Below are 13,695 nucleotides of genomic sequence, written 5' to 3'. Positions count from 1 at the left end.
GTAGCTGGGATTACAGGCGCCTGCCACCACACTCAGCTGATTATTGTATTTTTAGTAGAGACAGGTTTTCGCCATGTTGGGCAGGCTGGTCTGAAACTCCTGACCTCAGGTGATCCACCCGCCTCGGCCTCCCAAAGTGCTGGGATTACAGGCGTGAACCACCATGCCCAGCCTATTTCATTTTATTCTCATAGCAATCCTGGGAGATAGGTACCATCAGTCCGATTTACAAAGCAAAACTGTCATTCTTTTATGCAGCAGAAACTGTCTGCTGAGCCCTCCAAGGGCATGCTTTTTATTGCAAACACTTCAAGGTGATATTATCATCCTATTTCACAGGTGGAAAACCCAAGGCACAGTGAGGCCAAGTGACCTGCCCCATGTCACACACATAAATAATGTCAGAAATCCCGATTGTTTCAGTGCAAAGCTAAAGCTTTCAGCCTATCCACTACATGAATGTGATGAACACCACCCCCACATTCCACACTATGACAGCTGTGTAATGTGCCACCTCCGTGCTTGGCATCCAGACTGATTCATCCACTTATTCATCCGTTCATTCACTCATTCAACACACATAATATTGAGATCCTGCTGTGTGCCAGGCCCCTGCTTACAAGACCAATGTAGCTTACCTTTCACTTGGGGGACAGGACAGACAGACAAGCAATTCCGGTATGGTACAGGTGAACACTGAATGTTATGGCATGATCTAGACATATGGGGCACAGAAGGCCAAACTGAGTCTTGCAGGACAAGTAAGTGTTGTCCAGGCAAAGAAAGGAGCCAGGACCAGCACATGCAGAGGCCAGAGGCATAGAAGAGCACCCAAGCAGCACCACCGTGATGGGGGGATGAGAGGTGGAATTGCAGATTCCAGAAGTGGCTGGAGTTTGGGGTTTAGCCGGGAGACAAATGGGAGCCACTGCGTGGTATGAGGCATGGTAGCATGGATTTGTATATAGAAAGCTTGGGGTCTGGGGGAAGGATGCAGTGGGGTAAGAGGTAGATGCCTGGAGGCTGGTTTGGCGGAGTTTCCAGAGATAAGGAGGGCCTTTAACGATTGATTAGTCTGGGAGTGAGAGGTATGGGGAGGTCTGGTTTCTTTTCTTTTCTTTTTTTTTTTTTTTGAGACAGATTCTTGCTCTGTAGCCCAGGCTGGAGTGCAATGGTGTGATCTCGGCTCACTGCAATCTCCGCCTCCTAGGTTCAAGTGATTCTCCTGCCTCAGCCTCCCGAGTAGCTGGGATTATAGACACCCACCACCATGCCCAGCTTGTATTTTTGTATTTTTAGTAGAGATGGGATTTCACCATGTTGGCCAGGTTGGTCTCAAACTCCTGACCTCAGGTGATCTGCCTGCCTCTGCCTCCCAAAGTGCTGGGAGTACAGTCATCAGCCACCATGCCCAGCTTGCTTGCTTGCTTGCTTGCTCGCTCGCTCGCTCCCTCCCTCCCTCCCTTCCTTCCCTCCCTCCCTCCTTCTTTTCTTTTCTTTTCTTTTTTTCTTTTCTTTCTTTTTTCTTTCTTTCTTCCTTTCTTTCTCTTTTTTGAGACAGGGGCCAGGGGAGTTTCATTCTGTCACCCAGGCTGGAGTGCAATAGCAGCTCACCACAACCTCAAATTCCTGGGCTCAAGCAATCCTCCTGACTCAGCCTCCCAAGTAGCTGGGACCATAGCTGCGTGCCACCATTCCTGGCTAATTTTTTTGTAGAGATGGAGTCTTGCTATCTTGTTCAGGCTAGTCTTGAACTCCTCACTTAAAGAGATCCTCCAACATTGGCCTCCCAAAGTGCCAGGATTACAGGAGTGAGCCATGGTGCCTGGCTGTGGGAGGCCTGGTTTCTAACTGGCATGATAGGCACATGGTGGGCGAGGGCTGGGAATGAGACCCCTGCAAGAGAAGTCTGCGGAAGAGAGGTAAGTTCTGTTTTAGACTCAGTGAGGGTGAGAGGCCTGAGGGTGTCCCAGGGCCTGGATTTCAGGCCATTCTCTACAGAGCTTGAGAGGTTTCTTAAAAAAAAAAAAAAAAAAAAGATAAATGCACGCAAGCTTCATGATCACTCACAGACATCCCTGAGGAGAGGTCTAGTTAGTGGGTGGACACAGGAATCTGGGGTTCAGAGAAGTCAGAACTGAAGAAATAAACATGGGGTGATTGGCTTATATGTACTTTTTTTTTTTGAGACGGAGTTCCGCTCTTGTTGCCAGGCTGGAGTGCAGTGGCACAATCTCGGCTCACTGCAACCTCCGCCTCCTGGGTTCAAGCGATTCTCCTGCCTCAGCCTCCCGAGTAGCTGAGATTACAGGCATGAGCCACCATGCCCAGCTAATTTTGTTTTTTTTGTTTGTTTGTTTTTGTTTTTGTTTTTGTTTTTGTTTTGAGACGGAATCTTGCTCTGTCGCCCAGGCCGGAGTGCAGTGGCGCGATCTCCGCTCACTGCAAGCTCCGCCTCCCGGGTTCACGACATTTTCCTGCCTCAGCCTCCTGAGTAGTTGGGACTACAGGCACCTGCCACCAAGCCAGGCTAATTTTTTGTATTTTTAGTAGAGATGGGGTTTCACCGTGTTAGCCGGGATGGTCTTGATTTCCTGACCTCGTGATCCGCCCGCCTCAGCCTCCCAAAGTGCTGGGATTACAGGCGTGAGCCACCGTGCCCGGCCATAATTTTATATTTTTAGTAGAGACGGGGCTTCTCCATGTTGGTCAGGCTGGTCTCGAACTCCAGACCTCAGGTGATCTGCCCACCTTGGCCTCCCAAATTGCTGGGATTACAGGCGTGAGCCACCATGCCCAGCCTACATGCGCTCTTAAATGTCTCAGCATGGGGAGGAATCGCTTAGGAGAAGAGCGTTGACAAGGAAGAGAAGCAGTTCCAGAGCCACACCTGGGGGGAGCACATTATATTTTCTTGCCAAGTAGAGGAGCAACCTGTGAAGGAGACTGAGAAGCAGCAGCCAGTGAGGCAGGAGGAAAACCAGGACATTTCTGTGAAAGAACAAAAGCTTTGCAGGAAAGCCTTTTAAGTAAGAGGAAGTAATATAAAACTAATACTAGTGGATGAGTCTGGGTAAGGGAACTGTCTGGAGACAGACAGGGTTGGAAGGGAGGGGAACAAAGGACACTGGATTTGGGGCCCAGATGAAGTTGAAGATATGCTGGAGGGAGGAGTAAATGAATGGCAGGAGGAGGAAGTGCTGGTCAAAGAGAACCCTTGACCTTGGGATTTCAGAGAGGTGTGATGCTAGGATGGGAGGTAGGGATGTGATGGTGGGAGGACGGCTGAGGTAGGTGGAGGGCACCATTGATTACAGGGGCAAAGAAACAGAGGCCAAATGTCATGGATCCTCCAGCTGGAGGCTGAAGTGGTGGTGACAGGAATAAAGATGAAGACAGCTGTGAGCCACTCTGACCAGTGCAGAAAGTGAAGTAGAGGTTCCTCTTCAAAGGGACTTTCCTTCTCGTCTAATTAGGAATAAATAGTAACTTCTCTTAGAAGCAAAATTTATTCAAAGACCTGTGCTAACATTCTTAGAAATCTGCTAGCCGTAATAAAGAAATAAATGTACTTTGTGTTCTTAGCTCCCACATTTTAGCCTAGGTATTTGCCCTGGCATGCTTATACTGGTCCAAGCAAGCAGTAGGTCATAGCCTGTTCCTCTTCCTTATTTGGAGGTGTTTTTACCTTTCTCAGCATTCCACAGGTTGCTTCCTCCTTCCTTTGTTCTCCTCTGCCTTTGCGTCTTTTGGAAAGTTCTAAATTACTAGCCAATCAGGACAAGTACAGAATGTGAGGTACCCTTCCAGCCAACGGAAACTGGACACAGCTGTAGGGTGGACGTGTCAGGTTATAAATGACCCTGTCTCCTTTGTTCATGTGCGCTCTCGTGGCAATTACTGATAGCGAGTGGCACCCTTTCTGCAGAAAGTAAACTAGCCTTGCTGAGAGATCCTTTGTTTTTTATGACACCGAGCACCTGTTCCCAACACCAGTGAGGGCCACCTCCAAGAAGCTGGCAAGAGAGAGAAACAAGAGGAGTTGTGGGCAGGAAAGATTGATGTAATAAACCCACAGGCGGTAATGTGTTTGGGAGAAGGGAGGAGAAAGGGATTGCAAGAGCCAGGTGTGATGGCTCACGCCTGTAAGCTCAGCACTCTGGGAGGCTGAGGAGGGTGGATCACTTGAGCTCAGGAGTTTGAGACCAGTCTGGGCAACATGGTGAGATCCCGTCTGTACCAAAAATACAAAAACTTAGCTGGGCCTGGTGGTGCCCATCGGTGGTCCCAGCTACTTGGGAAGTTGAGGTGGAAGTTAAGCATGGTGGGGGAAGGGGTTGCAGTGAGCCGAGATTGAGCCACTGCACTCTAACCTGGGTGATAGAGTGAAAAAAAAAAAAAAAAAAAAAAGGATTGCAAGAGTGAACTGACCTCCCAGGCCCTGATCTACAGGTTGTATGAGAAAATTAAAAACAGCTTCCCTTGGCACTGGCCCATAGTCCCAGCTACTCAGGAGAAAGAGGCAGGAGGATCACTTGAGCCCAGGAGGCTGGGTAGAGCCTGCAGAGAGCTATGATTACACCACTGCACTCCAGCCTGGGTGACCCTGTTTCCAACAACAACAGCGACAACAAAACAGATTACTTTGAAGGGACTAGAGGGGGGACACAGGGTCCTGGAGGGAAGGTTGCTGGCAAGTTACAGAGCAGAACGGTGAAGGGACTGTCCAGGGAAGAGGGGAGGCTCCAGTAGTTATCCTTGAGGAACCAACAGCACAGGGTGGGGGTTGGGGGCGGAGCTCATGGAAGGGTGGGGAAACTGGGGAAAGGGAAAACTCGAGTCAGATCAGGAGTAGAGCCCTGACTTGGGGGAACAGGGTGCAGGTGATGGAAGCTGGGAGCTGTGGGAAGCTTGAGCCTGTAGTGCTGAAGGGTCTACCCATTCCATCAACAGTTCCTCTCCAGCAACCGTTCTGAGCTGCACCCTTAAAAATATTTGCTATTATTTATTTTTTTTGAGACAGTTTCGCTCTTGTTGCCCAGGCTGGAGTGCAATGGCGCTATCTCGGCTAACCACAACCTCTGCCTCCCGAGTTCAAGCGATTCTCCTGCCTCAGCCTCCCAAGTAGCTGGGATTACAGGCATGCACCACCATGCCAGGTTAATTTTGTATTTTTAGTAGAGACGTGGCTTCTCCATGTTGGTCAGGCTAGTCTAGAACTCCCGACTTCAAATGATCCACCCGCTTGGGCCTCCCAAAGTGTGGAGATTACAGGCGTGAGCCACTGCGACCCCAGCCTGCTAATATTTTTATTATTTCTCCAGGCTACAAGAGAGGGAATCTACTGAATTCCTCTGGGGCAGCCCTCCCAATTCACCTGGGAGAAAAGCAGGCAGGGGCCGGGCTAGGATTCCAGCGGGGCGGAAAGCCCTCGCGGAATGGGGTAGCTGGAGCCAAGCACCCCAGGAATGCCCTCCCGGCCTCTCTTCCGGATTCCTTATCAGCTAGAAGCTCGAGTTTCCCCAGCCACACGCGATCAAATGCTGCTTCAGAGCTCTTGGAAGCTGGGTGTGTCTTCTGTGCTTTGTAAAAAAGAAAAGAAAAAAGCATCAGCAAATCCCCAGCCCAGGTAGCCGGCTGGCCGAGGGCGGACTCTTGGAACTGGGCGGTGGGTGGTGGGAGACGGGGGAGGGATTGGGGGGCCCTTGCTCCAAAGGCAAAGCTGGCTGCAGCGCAGAGCGGGAAACAGGAACTGCAAGGAGGCCACTCCGCAGGCGCCTCCCCTTTCCCGCTGGGAAGAGGCCGCCGCCGCGCGGCGCTCGGCCTGCACCCACCCTCCGGGGCCCCGCTGAACGGAGGAGGGCCCAGGCCCGGAGGTGTCGCCCTTGGGCTGCGCACGCTGCGACCCCCGGCTTTGGCCGGCTTCTCCCTGCGGAGAAAGAGTCAGCGCCGGGACCAGGCTGTTAGCCACGTGCTGGGTGGCCTTGGGCAGATTGCCTCCTGTCTCTGGGCCTCGGATTTTCTCATCTAAAAAGAGGGGTCTGGACTCATTTCTGCAAGGCCCCTCCCGGTTGGAGCGATTCCCTGCAATTCTCTTCCTTCTCTTGATTTGAAACTCTTCCCTCCCCCATCGCCTTGGGGTAGCCCCTGGATTATCTGCGTGGTGTTTATCCAGTCTGCCGCCCGGAGAGAAAATGTTGCCCTGCAGCTGTGATTTACAGCAGGGCTCTGCACCCTTTTTCTTTTTTTGTTTTTATTTTCCCTCCTTCCTTCCTTTTTACATCTAGAGTACACACTTTATGCACCCTTTTCCTATAAAGGGTCAGAGAGTAAATACTTCTTCGGGTTTTGCAGGCTACACTGTCTGTCACAGCTATTCAACTCCGTCATCGTAGCCAAGGCAGCCATGGATAAGACGTAAACGAGTGGGCATGATGTGTTTCCATGAAGCTTTGTTTATTGCAGCTGACATTTGGATTCTCACAGGTCAAGAAATTGTATTTTACTTATTTATTTTTTTTTTTTGAGACGGAGTTTCACTCTTGTTGCCCAGGCTGGAGTGCAATGGCAGGATATCGGTTCACTGCAACCTCCACTTCCCAGGTTCAAGTGATTCTCCTGCCTCAGCCTCCCTAGTAGCTGGGATTACAGGCGCCCTCCACCATACCTGGCTAATTTTGTGTATTTTTAGTAGAGATGGGGTTTCACCATGTTGGCCAGGCTGGTCTCAAACCCCTGACCTCAGGTGATCCACCCGCCTCAGTCTCCCAAAGTGTTGGAATTACAGGCGTGAGCCACCACATCCGGCCAAGAAATTCTATTCTTCTTTTTATTTTTTTTCAGCCCTTTAAACCTTGGCTGGGCGCAGTGGCTCATGTCTGTAATTCCAGCACTTTGGGAGGCTAAGGCAGGAGGATCTATTGAGCCCAAGAATTGGAGACCAGCCTGGGACAACGTAGAGAGACCCTATCTCTACAAAAAATTAAAACATTAAAAGAATTTTAAGATATACTACTGACATACCTCAGAGCATAGTTGTGGGAATGAAGTGAGAATATAGATGAAGCTATCGCATAAAGGATATTATTCTTTGGGAAGTTGTTGGTATGTATCCTCAGCAGAAGATGTGGACTTAGAGATTTGGATGGTGTCTTGCTGGCCATCCACTCCCCGAATTTCCTGAGCACAGGCACTGTGTGTGCCCACTATGCAATAGCTTATTTAATGATCTCAGGCATAGGAGATAAAAATGACATATTCCTACTTTATAGGAGCTCAGAGCGAAGATTTGAACTGGCTGTATTAGATCTGCCTTCAGAGCCCCTACTCATCTTCCTCCTTTCTCTCTGAGCAAACTTGCCTCTGAATAAACTTGGAGTCGCTTATCTATCCAGCAACAGGACCTTAAACAGAACACTATTTTTCTGGACATCTATAACCTTTTTGGTCAAGGGACAAGAATTAACACCTTCTATGTGCAACTGTCATCGTGTCCTAGCTTTTTTATTTTTTTATTTTTTGAGACGAAGTTTTGCTCTTGTTGCCCAGGCTGGAGTGCAATGGTGAGATCTCAGCTCACTGCAACCTCCACCTCCAGGGTTCAAGCGATTCTCCTCCCTCAGCCTCCTGGGAAGCTGGGATTACAGGCATGCACCACCACGTCCAGCTAATTTAGTATTTTTAGTGGAGACGGGGTTTCTCCATGTTGGTCAGGCTGGTCTCGAACTCCCGACCTCAGGTGATCTGCCCTCCTTGGCCTCCCAAAGTGCTGGGATTACAGGTGTGAGCCACCACGCCCGGCCTGTGTCTCAGTTCTACAGAAGAGAAAACTGAGGCTTGAGATTAAGTAAGGATTGAAACCTAGGCCTGCCTGACCCCAAAACTGAGCTCTTTCTACTGGGAATAGCTTCAGAGTAACCAGTTGCACAGGCCCTAAGTCTAGGAGCCCTTGAGAACTCCTCCCTTCCCTTAACCTATGTTCAGTATACTGGCAAGTTGTTTTGATTCATCCATGAAAATATATCCTGGATCTATTTTGGGGCTAGAGGGAAACCATAGCATGCTTTGGGAGTTATTTTTATTTTTTATTTTATTTAATTAATTAATTTATTTTTTGAGATGGAGTCTCGCACTGTTGCCTGGGCTAGAGTGCAGTGGCACAATCTCAGCTCACTGCAACCTCTGCCTCCCAGATTCAAGCGATTCTCCTGCCTCAGCCTCCCTAGTAGCAGGGATTACAGGCATCCGCCACCATGCCCAGCTAATTTTTTGTATTTTTAGCAGAGATGGGGTTTCACCATGTTGGACAGGCTGGTCTCGAACTCCTGACCTTATGATTCGCCCGCCTTGGCCTCCCAAAGTGTTGGGATTACAGGCGTGAGCCACTGTGCCCAGCTGGCTTTGGGAGTTATTGTGATCTTTTAAAAATGCAAATCAGGCCGGGCACGGTGGCTCATGCCCGTAATCCCAGCCCTTTGGGAGGCTGAGGCTGGCGGATCACAAGGTCAGGAGTTCGAGACCAGCCTGGCCAACATGGTGAAACCCCATCTCTGCTAAAAACACAAAAAATTAGCCAGCGTGGTGGCACGTGCCTGTAGTCCCAGCTACTCAAGAGGCAGAAGAATCACTTGAACCCAAGAGGCGGAGGTTGCAGTGAGCTGAGATCATGCCACTGCACTCCAGCCTGGGCAATAAGAACAAGACTCCATCTCAAAAACAACAACAACAAAAAATCAAATCAGATCATGCAACATCCCTGCCTAGAACCTTGGAAGATTTCTTTGTTTACTTGGAATAGAACCCCAAACCTGGCTGGGAGTAGTGGTTCACGCCTGTAATCCCAGCACTTTGAGAGATTGAGGTGGGTGGATCACCTGAGATCAGGAGTTCGAGACCAGCCTGGCCAACATGGTGAAACCCTGTCTCTACTAAAAATACAAAAAATTAGCCGGGCGTGGTGGCGGGCGCCTGTAGTCCCCGCTACTCAGGAGGCTGAGGCAGGAGAATCACTTGAACCTGGGAGGCAGAGGCTTCAGTGAGCTGAGATCACACCATTGCACTCCAGCCTGGGCAACAAGAGTGAAATTCCGTCTCAAACAAACAAACAAACCCCAAACCTTACCTTGCTAGGGCTCTGTGCCACCTAGACCCTGCCCATCTCTCTACCGTGTTCCCCTCTCATGCCCTCATTCCTTTTGCTTCAGCGTCAATGGCTTTCTTTCTGTTTCTCTTTTTATTTATTAAATGTTTTTTTTTAATTGAGATGGGGTCTCACTACATTGCCAAGGCTGGTATTGAAATCCTGGGCTCGGCCGGGTGCGGTGGCTCACGCCTGTAATCCCAGCACTTTAGGAGGCAGGCGGATCAAGAGGTCAGGAGATCCAGACCATCCTGGGTAATACAGTGAAACCCCAGCTCTACTAAAAATACAAAAAAAACAAAACAAAACAAACAAAAAAAATTAGTCTGGTGTGGTAGCAGGTGCCTTGTAGTCCCAGCTACTCGGGAGGTGAGGCAGGAGAATGGCATGAACCCGGGCGGTGGAGCTTGCAGTGAGCCAAGATTGCGCCACTGCACTCCAGCCTGGGAGACAGAGCGAGACTCTGTCTCAAAAAAAAAAAAAAAAAGAAAAGAAAAGAAATCCTGGGTTCAAGCGGTTCTCCTGCCTTGACCTCTCAAAATGCTTTCTATTTCTCTGACTTGCCAGGGAGCCATGTCTCCTTTCCCTCACCTGACCCCTTGGACTTTCCTGCCAGTGTTCACAAGAGTAAAGGCCCCAATGTCACCTACCTAGCCAGCCTTCCTTGGCAACCCCCACTGGTCCTCTTTTTCTAAATTAAACTTTTTAGAGATGGGGTCTTGCTATGTTGCCGAGGCTAATCTTGAACTCCTGGGCTCAAGCAATCCTCCTTCTTCAGCCTCCCAAGTGGCTGATACTACAGGCTCATACCACCATGCCCAGCCTCACCAGTCTCCTTATCCCTCACCCTGTTTTCTCCTGTTTCCAGCAGTCATCCCTATCTGACATTTTTCTGCACACACTGCATCTTCCCCAGGGCAAGGTTAGCTCCATTCCTGCAGAAACCTTGCATGTTTATTCTCCACTAAGTCCCCAGGCTTCGCCCACATCTGGCACACAGTAAGTGCTCAACATATGTCTGATGAGCTAATGGCCCATCAGGCCTGGATCCCCTCTCTACGGGAAATCATGAACTTGCAACAAACAGAATCATCCAATAGACATTGGGCCCTACTATGCGCCTGGCACTGTGCCAGACAGCAGGGCAGCCACAGAGACATAGGCTCAGCCCTGGCTGAGGAGCTCACTGGCCCACTGGGCAGAGATAATGTGCATGTACAGTAAGGCTAGGCAAGGTGCATGTGCCCAGGTTCTACTGAAAGGCCGTCTGGGGTCAAAGGGTAGCTGGAGATAATGCCAGTGTGGCTCCTGGATCATATACAAATCCCACGCTGGGGCTGGTGGCTCATGCCTGTAATCCCAGCGCTTTGGGAGGCTGAGGTGGGAGGATTGCTTGAAGTCAGGAGTTTGAGACCAGCCTGAGCAACACAGTGAGACTCCGTCTCTACAAAAAATAAAAAATAAGCCAGGCACGGTGGTCCACACCTGTAGTCCCAACTACTTGGGAAGCTGAGGCAGGAGGCTTGCTTGAGCCTGGGAGGTTGAGGCTGCAGTGAGCTGTGATTGCACCATTGTGCTCCAGCCTGGGCAATGGAGCAAGACCCGGTCTCAAAAATAAATAAATAAATAAATAAATAAAAATAAAAAGAGAGAGAGAGAAAGAAATCCCCTTTCTGAGCTGGGCCTCTCACCAGGGACTTCCTTTGCATAGAACACCCCTATCCACCGCACTCCAACTCTCCCGGGCTTTTTATTCATTCTTTTGATTCCAGTTTCCACCTCCTTTCCTCCAGGCCTTTCCTGACCCCTCATGTCCTACCTTGATGGCAGTCCCTTTAGGTCCCCTGTCCTGATGCTGACCACTGCTCTGATGGCCGGTTTCCCTGCCTATACCTCCATATGCCCCACTCCCTGCCCACCCCACCGGTCTATTTGTTCCCGGAAAGCAGGGACCTTGACTAGCACCCAGTGCAGTGCTCAGTACATAGCAGGAGCTCAAGTAATATTTGTTGTCTGAATGAACAAATATACAGACAGAGTGTTTCCCGGGAAGGCAGAATTTAATCTCCTTCCTGGCTGGGTGCGGTGGCTCATGCCTGTAATCCCTGAACTTTGGGAAGCCAAGGCAGGCGGATCACTTGAGGTCAAGAGTTTGAGACCAGCCTGGCCAGCATGGTGAAACCCCGTCTCTACTAAAAATACAAACATTAGCTGAGCATTGTGGCGGGTGCCTATAATCCCAGCTACTCGGGAGGCTGAGGCAGGAAAATTGCTTGGACCTGGAGGCGGAGGTTGCAGTGAGCTGAGATTGTGCCACTGCATTCCAGCCTGGGCAACAGAGCGAGACACTGTCTCAAAAAAAAAAAAAAAAAAAAAAGAATCTCCTTTCTAAGGCCAGCACAAGGGGTTGAGAACAAGAGCCCCTCCACATGGTCATAGCCCATTCTTAGTGTGTATTCACTGCTGGCCTGGCCACCTCCTCATTCGGGGCTCTACTGCCAAGCCTCAAACTTTTTTTTTCTCTCTCTCTGTCTTTTTGAGAGAGGGACACATTCTGTCGCCCAGGCTGAAGTGCAGTGGCACGATCACTGCAGCCACAGCTTCCCAGGCTTAAGCGATCCTCCCCATCTCAGCCTCCCAAGTAGCTGGGACTACAGTCATGTGCCACCCTACTGGGATAATTTTTGGTAGAGACAGGGTTTTGCCTTGTTACTGGTCTGGAACTCCTAGGCTCAAGTCATCCACTTGCCTCGGCCTCCTAAAGTGCTGGGATTCCAGGTGTGAACCAGCCCACCTGGCTATTCTTTCCTTTATTATTATTTTTCTCAGGTCCATGAAGGTTCATATTGCAAGAAGTCCACAGAGTATAGAGCAACGCGGCTCCCTCTTTCTCTTCCCCAGAGGGAGCTGCTGCATGGTTTCCGCGTGCTGTCTTCCACTTTGCTGCATCTTCACTTCAGGGAGGCCTGCAGCCTGCAGCCCTCTTGAGACCCAAGGGCACCACTCCTTGTTGGAACAGAGGGGTCAGTTCTGGCATCAGCAGCGTCACTCTGTAGCTGGGTCCAGGCAGAGGGGACATGGGCCAGGAGGATGTATTCCAGGCTGGAAGATGCCCAAGTGCAGAGCAGCTGGAGAAGCCCATGCCGAGAGAGCGGGCAGTGCCCACAGTCCTCCTTTACAGGGTGTCCACTGGATCTCATGTCAAACCACCAAGAGGCCAGGTGGCTTGATGATGCCTGGGGAGCCGCCATGGCACTCAGGGGGAAAGGGTCTCACTCCACGGGGAGACCTGGAGAGGGACATCCCCTATCCGACCCCCTCTGCCAGGTCTAGCCCAAACCTTCCCCAAGAGGGTTGAGAAGGCAGTGACAACCTCAACTACAGCCCCTCTGCCCAAACATGTATCTGGGTTTAGGTAAAGATGAACAATAGGAGGCCCCAAAAAGGAAACCTGATGGGGCTCTGGGGAGAGAGATTCTAGGGTTGGGGAAGGCTTTCCTGGGGACTAGTGTATATACGAGCCTCAGGTCTTGTAAGGTTTTGGAACGAGGGTTGGCAGCTTCATTTTTGAGTCGCTGCTAAGTCGCAAGAGTGGGGAGTGTCAAGATATCTCCTAGTCCAATTCCATTTTCTTTTCTTTTTGTTTTTCTGAGACAGAGTCTTGCTCTGTTACCCAGGCTGGAGTGCAGTGGCGCGACCTCGGCTCACTGCCAGCTCCGCCTCCCGGGTTCACGCCATTCTCCTGCCACAGCCTCCGGAGTAGCTGGGACTACAGGCACACGCCGCCACGCCTGGCTGGTTGTTTTGTATTTTTAGTAGAGACGAGGTTTCACCGTGTTAGCCAGGATGGTCTTGATCTCCTGACCTCGTGATCCGCCTGCCTCCCAAAGTGCTGGGATTACAGGCATGAGCCACCGTGCCCGGCCTCCAATTCCATTTTCTATTCTCCATATCTTAGGACCGGGAAGGCAGATGCTGGCCACTCATAGCCACTCCCATCCCACTTTCCTACTCCAGACCTTATTAGGCTACCGTGACAGCTTGTCTGCTAAGGAACACATGTCTGCAATGGGAGAAATCCCATTTGCCACCCTTCCCTAAAGGAGCTCTGCCTTACCTCAACAGGCCCCACGAAGAAGCCCAAGGGAGTGGCCTCTCCTAGAGTTTTGCAGTGCACAACCTGTGCAGCCCTCCGCAGGGGCCCTGCCAGGCTAGACAGATGGCTTTTGGAGGCTCCATAAGGAGGGAAGAGGGGTGGGCCCAGGGGGTTCATACCCTCCCACACTACTTCATCCCAGGCAGTTCTACGCTCTCTTTTACACAGTGGATTTACATTGGACTTTTGAATAAGACTTCACTTGAGACAGCATGTCCGATTGCTAATAACAATGACACAGGCTGTGACAACCCCCTCAGTAGAGAGAGGCCAGTTAAACCACAGGCTTCACAGTCTGAATCCCAGCTCTGCCTCTTACCGCCTGCGTGACCTTGGGTGAATAATACTATGTACCTCACAGTGTGGCTGAGAAGACCAATAAAGATAATGCAGGGACAGT

At 50.5% G+C, this 13,695-nt stretch overlaps 1 protein-coding gene across 1 annotated transcript in view; it reads left to right on the top strand.

Moving 5' to 3' along the window:
- Positions 1 to 4,630: 4,630 nt before the first annotated feature.
- Positions 4,631 to 13,695, top strand: part of FABP6 (fatty acid binding protein 6) — a 47,884-nt gene continuing 38,819 nt past the window's right edge. The window contains exon 1 of the mRNA XM_003268601.3: positions 4,631 to 4,713. The gene's annotated coding sequence lies outside the window, so the exon portion shown is untranslated. The remainder of the gene's footprint in view (positions 4,714 to 13,695) is intronic.

The sequence above is a fragment of the Nomascus leucogenys genome, chromosome 2 (genome assembly GCF_006542625.1).
Source record: "Nomascus leucogenys isolate Asia chromosome 2, Asia_NLE_v1, whole genome shotgun sequence".
Lineage (NCBI taxonomy): Eukaryota > Metazoa > Chordata > Mammalia > Primates > Hylobatidae > Nomascus > Nomascus leucogenys.
The sequence above is the reverse complement of the archived record's forward strand: the minus strand, read 5'-3'. Positions and strand labels throughout refer to the sequence as shown.